Genomic DNA, 8,757 nt, shown 5'->3' on the forward strand with positions numbered 1-8,757 from the left:
AGAGGAGGGCCGCGCTGAACGCGCGCTGAACACCGCAAGCATCGAGGCTTTCAGAGGAGTTGCCGAGGTCAAGTAGGTTTTCAGGAAGTTACATGGGAAGAAGAGGATGCATCATAGCGCCGTCTGCCTCTCTTGTTTTATCTATCTATATATATCTTTCTGTGTGATATCAATGCACTGGTCTAGATTTCCTGAATCTGTTCGCTGGCACTCTTGTCATTTATCAAGCTGGAACTAGTCATTGTGATCTAAGTTGATCTATGTTTCACCTTGCAATAAACTTGTCTATAAATTATTTATGGGCGATGATGCGATGCTTGTTGATGTTTTGTTCATCTAAACTGAAGTATTCGCGGCCATGGCATGGACACACTGGATTTATCATGTTATACCATGAAGATGAGGGCTAGGCTACCAAATTCATAGTTTTGAAACAGGTTTTGCTGTCTGCGTGAGTTAATTCCATCAGTAATCGGTTGCCTGATGGGAACCCTGTGTCCCTAATCAATGCTGATCAAAACTCTTATACCAGCAAAACAACCTTGACCATAAGATTGTTGAGGGGTTAACATTTCTGAATCTGTTTACCTTATAAAGTTTACCGTTGAGATGTCTTGCCTCTTTAGATCACAGGATGGCAACTGCAAGCGTTCAGGGCTTCTCCTCTTAAGACTGTGAAAGCAAAGCTGGTTACGTCCATTGGGGAAAATTCCCAGTTACTCCCCTACGGACAAATCAGGCCTTGCCTAGCCCAGCCGTTTTTGTTTTGATTTGTCCACAAATTCCATTAAGCTGCCCGCAATGATGTTGACCAGATGTGCTTGTTGTTTGGTCTAGCAATGCTGGTTATACCATTTGCTAGTCCTGTGTGTTTATTTAGTCCCTTCTTGGGATATGAATTTAAACTTTTATTTCATGAACTTGTTTGGGTGATTTAAACTATGCTTTGTCTTGTTTTGATGTTTGAAATATCATCGTAATGTCTCCAAAATGCAACATATGGCATGCGCCGGCTGCTCGCGCACGCTGCAGTTTCGTGTCTCTGTTGGAGCAGCTTAGGCGCATTATATTTTGCAGCGGCCGTTGGAGCAAGCGCTAACGCATTTTTAGCGTGTTGCGTGGCTATTTTGAGATGCTCTAATAGCAAACTCGAAAAAAGAGGGCAGATAAGAGCAAGTATAATAGTCCTACTCAGCAGGCTACAAGCGATTCCACATCAGCAAAAATCTGAGCTGGAGAAGAGTAAAGACAGGAGACATAAAGAAGCGAGCCCTTCGTCAATCGCTCGGCTGCAGCACAAGGCGCGAGGACGTTACGCCCGCTTGCAGCCGGTAGCTGGCGCTAGCAAGGCTGCTCCCGATTCCCTCTGTCCCACCATCCAATCAACTGCTCTTTCTTTTCTCCTCTTGCATATAGACATTAATTACTCTAGTCATCCAGCAGCTGATATAGAGCCAACGTTATTAGACGAGACTACTTGTACACCGGCTATTGCTGAGATGGCACCAATATAAAGCCAGCAGCGGGCGATTCTATTAGCCATGCTCTAACTGCTACCACCTCCTCCGTCCTGATTTATTAGTTTCCTTAGTATTTTGTGCAAAACTTTAACATTAAATTTAACTAACGAAATGTTAATGCATGTAACTAAAAATAATATCTCTCAAAACTATGTTCAAATACGAATCGAGGCATATAATTTTTGCTGACATGCATATAATTTTTACTGACATGCATTATTATTTACTTAGTTAAATCTATGGTCAAAGTTTGACACAAAATACTATGAGAACCAATAAACTAGGACGAAGGTAGTAATGTTGTATACATATGACCCAAAAAAGGTGCTCAAGAATGTGAGTACATACATCAACGATCTGGAGATAGCACATAGTACTTATTTTTTCCGAAACGTGATGGCACATACTCGAATCGGAGAAAACAACTAACGTGTCATGTCTACTTAATTAAGAGGAGAAAAAACTACAATAGACGTATCCGCTTGCATTGCTGAGCACCGTCGAATCGCTGGCCGGCGCACCCCTGCTCCATCTCTGGCAACGCCCGCCATGGTCCTTCCGCGCGGAGCGTCTCCCTGAACGTACCCTCGTCTCCGTGCAGCATCCCAAAGTCGTTCCACCGCTTCCAAAACTCAGGGCAAACCTCGGGATCCGTGAAGGCCGCCGCGTAGGCGTACATCGCCCGAGCGCGCGCGACTTCCCTGAGGCTGATCTCGAAGTCAGCGAACCTGACGCACATCGCCCTCCCACCCTCGTCGGGCAGCCCGCCGCCGATGATCGCCTGGCGGTACACGTCCATCGCCTTCAGAAGGCCGTAGAGCTCGGTAGCCCGCGCGATGTACACCTCGTAGACGCCGAGCCTGTCGCCGGCAGGGACGGCGCTCGCGGCGTCCTCGTACACCTTCATCGCGCGGCTCGCGAGGCCGAAGTCCTCCTCGAACCTCGCGCACCTGAGGTACACGGCCTTCTTCCTCTGCGGCGGTGTCTGCAGGACGGCCGCCTGGAACAGGTCCCGCACCCTCTCCGGCCGGCTCTTCCCGTGCCTCTGGATGAACTTGGTCAGGTATGCCTCCCATATGGCCTCGGCGTGCGGGTGCTTGAAGGACTTGACGCCCCGCTCGTACACACGGAACGCGTCCTCGAATCGCCTGTGCTGCTCGAGCAGGGACGTGTGGTCCGGCACCAGCAATGGCGTGACGACGCCGAGGTCGTGCATCTTCTCGTAGACGGCGCAGGTGGACTCGAGCGACCCGTGCGTTGTCATCAGGTCCAGGTACACGAGCCACAACTTGAGACACCGGTGCAGTTTCACCCGAACGTCCTCGCCGCCGGCAGCAGCGGCGCGCGTCGTGGCCTCGATCGATGGTGGCGTGGTCGCTCGCCGGATGAGGTCGCTGGCCCTCTCGGGATCGTGGTGCCTCAGCTCCATATTGGCCCACTCGCAGTAAACCGTGGCGAGATGCTCCGCCGCCATGAAGTTCGCCTGCGTGGCTCTGTGGAGGATGTCTCGGGCGCAGTCGACGCTGCCACGGTCCTCGTAAATCTTGGCCAGCGCCAGCTAGAGCATGTGCGGAGGCTTCCCCGTCGCCTTCGCCGGATCAATGGTCCTGACGGCCTCTGCGTAGGTCGCGGCGTGTCTCGCGGGGTCCTTGTGGAAGATCTTGGCCCGCTCGTACCACGCCTGGACGTCGTGCAGGTTCTGCCTCAGCAGCACGCTGTTGAGCAGCTCCGGCCGGCGTTCGAGCAGCCGCTCGAGCCTCGCCATCGCCAAGTCTGTGCTGTCCCGATCCGTGAGCCAGCAGTCCTGGATGTCGACGGTGTCCGCTTGCCTGAGCTCGAGCTCCGCGGCGGCCATGGCATGCTCGAAGTGCTAGCAGATCCTGTAAATCGGGCCATCCATTAAAATAACCGCCGGTTTGCGGGATCCATTTCATATCCCCGGCAGGAACGGATGCTTCAAATTGGGCCATCCCAGAAATTTTTTTGTGGGGTCCCGCATCCGCGAGCCCAATTCCTCCATATGTGCGGGAATCCACCCAATTTTGCCGGATCCCCTTTCGGTTGGCGCGAAGCAACTTCCGCCAACATGTTAAGTGTTTCTGCTAGGGATTGTCATGCTCACTAAATTTTTTACCATCAACATAATTTGCCATAGGAAAGCGTTAGATTTACCATGCCTAAAAATCTGAATGTTAGCATTTTCGTATTTTTAGGGCTTATTTGGTTTACAATTTTCTAGGATTTTCATCTATGGGATTGTTCCTACGCTGAGCACCATTTCAAAGGAACATAGATGCAAGATTTCTAAGGATTATGTTCATATTCTTTATCATATGGTGTTGTCCATCATGTCTGGCAACCTCCCGCCAGGAGAGAGCTTGACCTTCGGCTCCCTCACCTTTGTCACAGATGGGGCAGGCTGGTTTTACATCAAACCACCGTCCTTCCCTGGTCGCACCACCTTCTTCGGGTCGCTCAGGTTCGTCATCGACCGCTATGGCGATCTTCGACTCCGCGTTCCACCGCCCTATCTGGCCGTAGGCGTGCTCCCATTGGAGCCCATGTCACCAATACCACCGGCCTCGGGCTTAAAAGGACGACGACCTCGCATCGACAAACCTCGCAGCCGAAGTTTGTATTCCGGCCTTGAGTTCGAAAAGTTGCATCAACCTTATAACAAAAAACTAGCACGCCTTTGTGTCGTATCTGAGCTTTGCTACCCTAATCTCACTTCCGGAAACAAAAGACGGCGATGATACTGCGCCTAGCATCATCTTCATTAAGCAGACGGAGGAAGGCGAGGAGACGGGTGCAAGCCTAAAACCGACACCAACCAGGATGGTGACGAACCTTTACATTCCATCTCCCTGGAGCAGGTTCTCATGAATGCCCCGGGCGGCTCAACGGGCAGCAGATCTTCAGCACCAACTATGACTCCAATCGTCACCAACACCAACGGATCTGTGACAACTCGCGTGGTTCCATCGTCCATGGCCCCCCTAACCTCTGAGCCACTAAGTATCACTCCATCAGCACCACGTCTTCCACACTAATTTGGCGGAACCCCATCGGTTCCAACATCCTCTTTACCGGACTCTCGGGGGTTCATGACTCTCGGGGCCGGGACACTGAGCCTCGCCAGAACAACGATGACACCAACTATCATCAAAGATCACAGACAGGGCATTGTGGGTGCTGGACACACCCTTACTAGGAAATAACCCCACATATGAACCATGGAGGCCCTCAGGCAGGCCACCATGGTAGCCCAGTTACAACTCCAGAGAAACACAACGAAGGTCGCCACACAGCAGGCGCGGTGAGGGAACCAAGACCAACTAACAGAGACGCCGACCTCGACGCCAAACCCGTTTGACCACCAACCCCCTTGCAGCCCTTGGGCACGAGGCGGTCAACGATTTCGATGAAAATGGAGATCCCTTGGGAGCGACGGCGATCCACACCCATTCACTAGCGATGACACCCCCTCCCCCCCCAAACCGAAATCATCTGATCATGCAAAATATGAAGATTAGTAAACAAACTCAAAACAGTACTCCCTCCGTCTCATAATTTAAGACGTTTTTGACACTAGTGCGGAGGGAGTACATTTCACGCAAAAAGGTGCTCAAGAATGTGAGTACATACATGATACATCAACGATTTGGAGATAGCACATAGTAGAACCGGACAACACAACTAACGTGTCATGTCAAGTGTCAAGGAGAAAAAAGAAGGAACTACACTAGACGTATCCGCTTGCATTGCTGAGCACCGTCGAAACGTTGGCCGGCGCACGGGCGCAGCCCTTGCTCCACCACGCCGGCGTCAGTGCGGATATCACCCCGCGCCCCTGCTCCGTCTCTGGCAATGTCCGCCATGGTCCTTCCGCGCGGAGCATCTCCCTGAACGTACCCTCGTCGCCGTGCAGCACCTCAAAGTCGTTCCACCGCTTCCAAAACTCAGGGCAAACCTCGGGATCCGTGAAGGCCGCCGCGTAGGCGTACATCGCCCGAGCGCGCGTGACTTCGCCGAGCCCAATCTCGAGGTCGGCGAACCCGACGCACATCGCCCTCGCGCCCTCGCCGAGCAGCCCGCCGCCGACGATCGCCTGGCGGTACACGTCCCTCGCCTTCAGAAGGCCGTAGAGCTCGGTAGACCGCGCGACGTACACCTCGTAGACGCCAAGCTTGTCGCCAGCGGGGACGGTGCTTGTGGCATCCTTGTACACCTTCATTGCGCGGCTCGTGAGGCCGAAATCCTCCTCGAACCTCGCGTATCTGAGGTACACGACCTTCTTCCTCTCCGGCGGCGACTTCAGGACGGCTGCCTGGAACAGGTCCCGCACCCTCTCCGGCCTGCTCTTCCCGTGCCACTGGACGAACCTCGTCAAGTACGCCTCCCATATGGCGTCGGTGTGTGGGGGCTTGAAGGACTTGACGCCCCGCTCGTACACACGGAACGCGTCCTCGAACTGGTTGTGCTGCTCAAGCAGGGTCGCGTGGTCCAGCACCAGCAGTGGCGTGATGACGGCGAGGTCGTGCATCTTGTCGTAGACGGCGCAGCTAGACTCAAGTGACCTGTGTGTTGTCATAAGGTCCAAGTACACGAGCCACAGCTTGAGACACCGGTGCAGTTTCGCCCGAACGTCCTTGCCGCCGGCAGCAGCTGCGCGCGTCGTGGGCTCGATCGATGGTGGCGTGGTCGCTCGCCGAATGAGTCAATGGCCCTCTCGGGATCCTGGTGCCTCAGCTCCATATTGGCCCACTCGCAGTAAACCGCGGCGAGATGCTCCGCCGCCGTGAAGTTTGCCTACGTGGCTCTGTGGAGGACGTCTCGGGCGCAGTCGATGCTGCCACCGTCATTGTAAATCTTGGCCAGCGCCAGCCAGAGCATGTGCGGCGGCTTCCCCGTCGCCTTCGCCGGATCCACAGTCCTAACGGCCTCCACGTAGGTCGCGGCGTGTCTCGCGGGCTCCTTGTGGAAGATCTTGGCCCGCTCGTACCACGCCTGGACGTCGTGCGGGTTCTGCCTCAGCAGCACGCTGTTGAGCAGCTCCGACTGGCGTTCGAGCAGCCGCTCGAGCCTCGCGATCGTCAAGTCTATGTTGTCCCGATCCGTGAGCCAGCAGTCCTGGACGTCGACGGTGTCCGCTTGCCTGAGCTCGAGCTCCGCGGCGGCCATGGCATGCTCGAAGTGCTAGCAGATCCTATAAATCGGGCCATCCATTATAATAATCTCCGGTTTGTGGGATCCATTTCATATCCCCGACAGGAACGGATGCTTCAAATCGGGCCATCCCAGAAAATTTTGTGGGGTCCCGCATACGCTAGCCCAATTCCTCCATATGTGCGGGAATCCACCCAATTTTGTCGGATACCCTTTCGGTTGGCGCGAAGCAACTTCCGCCAACATGTTAAGTGTTTCTACTAGGGATTGTCATGCTCACTAAAAAATTACCATCAACATAATCTGCCATAGGAAAACGTTAGATTTACCATGCCTAGAAATATGAATTTTAGCATTTTGGTATTTTTAGGGCTTATTTGGTGTACAATTTTGTAGGATTTTTATCTATGGGATTTTTCCTACGCTGAGCATCGTTTCAAAGGAACATAGATGCAAGATTTGCTAAGGATTATGTTCATATTCTTTATCATATGGTGTTGTCCATCATGTCTGGCAACCTCCCACCAGGAGAGAGCTTGACCTTCGGCTCCCTCATCTTTGTCACAGATGGGGCAGGCTGGTTTTACATCAAACCACCGTCCTTCCCTGGTCGCACCTGAAGGAAATATGCCCTAGAGGCAATAATAAAGTTATTATTTATTTCCTCATATCATGATAAATGTTTATTATTCATGCTAGAATTGTGTTACCTGGAAACATAATACCTGTGTGAATACATAGACAAACATAGTGTCGCTAGTATGCCTCTACTTAACTAGCTCGTGAATCAAAGATGGTTAAGTTTCCTAACCATAGACATGAGTTGTCATTTGATTAACAAGATCACATCATTAGGAGAATGATGTGATTGACTTGACCCATTCCGTTAGCTTAGCACTTGATCGCTTAGTATGTTGCTATTGCTTTCTTCATGACTTATACATGTTCCTATGACTATGAGATTACGTAACTCCCGCTTACCGGAGGAACACTTCGTGTGCTACCAAACGTCACAACGTAACTGGGTGATTATAAAGGTGCTCTACAAGTGTCTCCAAAGGTACTTGTTGAGTTAACGTATTTCGAGATTAGGATTTGTCACTCCGATTATCGGAGAGGTATCTCTAGGCCCTCTCGGTAATGCACATCACTATAAGCCTTGCAAGCAATATAGCTAATGAGTTAGTTACATGATGATGCATTACGTAACGAGTAAAGAGACTTGCCGGTAACGAGATTGAACTAGGTATTGAGATACCGACGATCGAATCTTGGGCAAGTAACATACCGATGACAAAGGGAACAACGTATGTTGTTATGCGGTTTGACCGATAAAGATCTTCGTAGAATATGTAGGAGCCAATATGAGCATCCAGGTTCCGCTATTGGTTATTGACCGGAGACATGTCTCGGTCATGTCTACATAGTTCTCGAACCCGTAGGGTCTGCACGCTTAAAGTTAGATGATAGTTATATTATGAGTTTATGCATTTTGATGTACCGAAGGTTGTTCGGAGTCCCGGATGTGATCACGGACATGACGAGGAGTCTCGAAATGGTCGTGACATGAAGATCGATATATTCACTACAAAAAAAGACACATCCGTGATATTTTGGGCTGAATGAATTTTTTTCTGTCATACATATGACACTTCTATGATGATAATTGTGACAAAACCCGGTATCATCATAGATGTGGTGGGCTCCTACTTCTATGACAAAAAATCATGACAAAAAATGGGCTTTTCGTCCTGGGTGGGCTGGAGACGCAGCTGCATGACATTCTATGGGCCGTCCATGATGGAAAAAACCGTGGTAGAAGCGAGGGGGGGGGGAATTTCGGGGAGTTGCTGGTTACGGTGGGAGGTCGGGGGCCGAGTGATGCGCGTTTCTCTCGTACACGTGCGAGGCGTTGGCTCTAGCTTAACTCGAGCGAGGCGTTAGGCTCTAACTGAACCCGAGCGATTGCACTGTAGGCTACGCGTTACTGAACCTGAACAATCGATCGATGGCTATTAACTGAACCCAATGGAGCGATTCCTTCGCTACTGCTGCTAACTGAAGACGA

General features: G+C 51.5%; 2 pseudogenes; both read right to left on the bottom strand.

Moving 5' to 3' along the window:
- Window positions 1–1,983: 1,983 nt before the first annotated feature.
- LOC119292696 lies at window positions 1,984–4,512 on the bottom strand (annotated as a pseudogene).
- A 748-nt stretch (window positions 4,513–5,260) lies between these two features.
- On the bottom strand, window positions 5,261–7,245 carry LOC119292697 (annotated as a pseudogene).
- Between the last annotated feature and the right edge of the window lie 1,512 nt (window positions 7,246–8,757).

This window comes from Triticum dicoccoides, chromosome 4B, assembly GCF_002162155.2.
Source record: "Triticum dicoccoides isolate Atlit2015 ecotype Zavitan chromosome 4B, WEW_v2.0, whole genome shotgun sequence".
NCBI lineage: Eukaryota > Viridiplantae > Streptophyta > Magnoliopsida > Poales > Poaceae > Triticum > Triticum dicoccoides.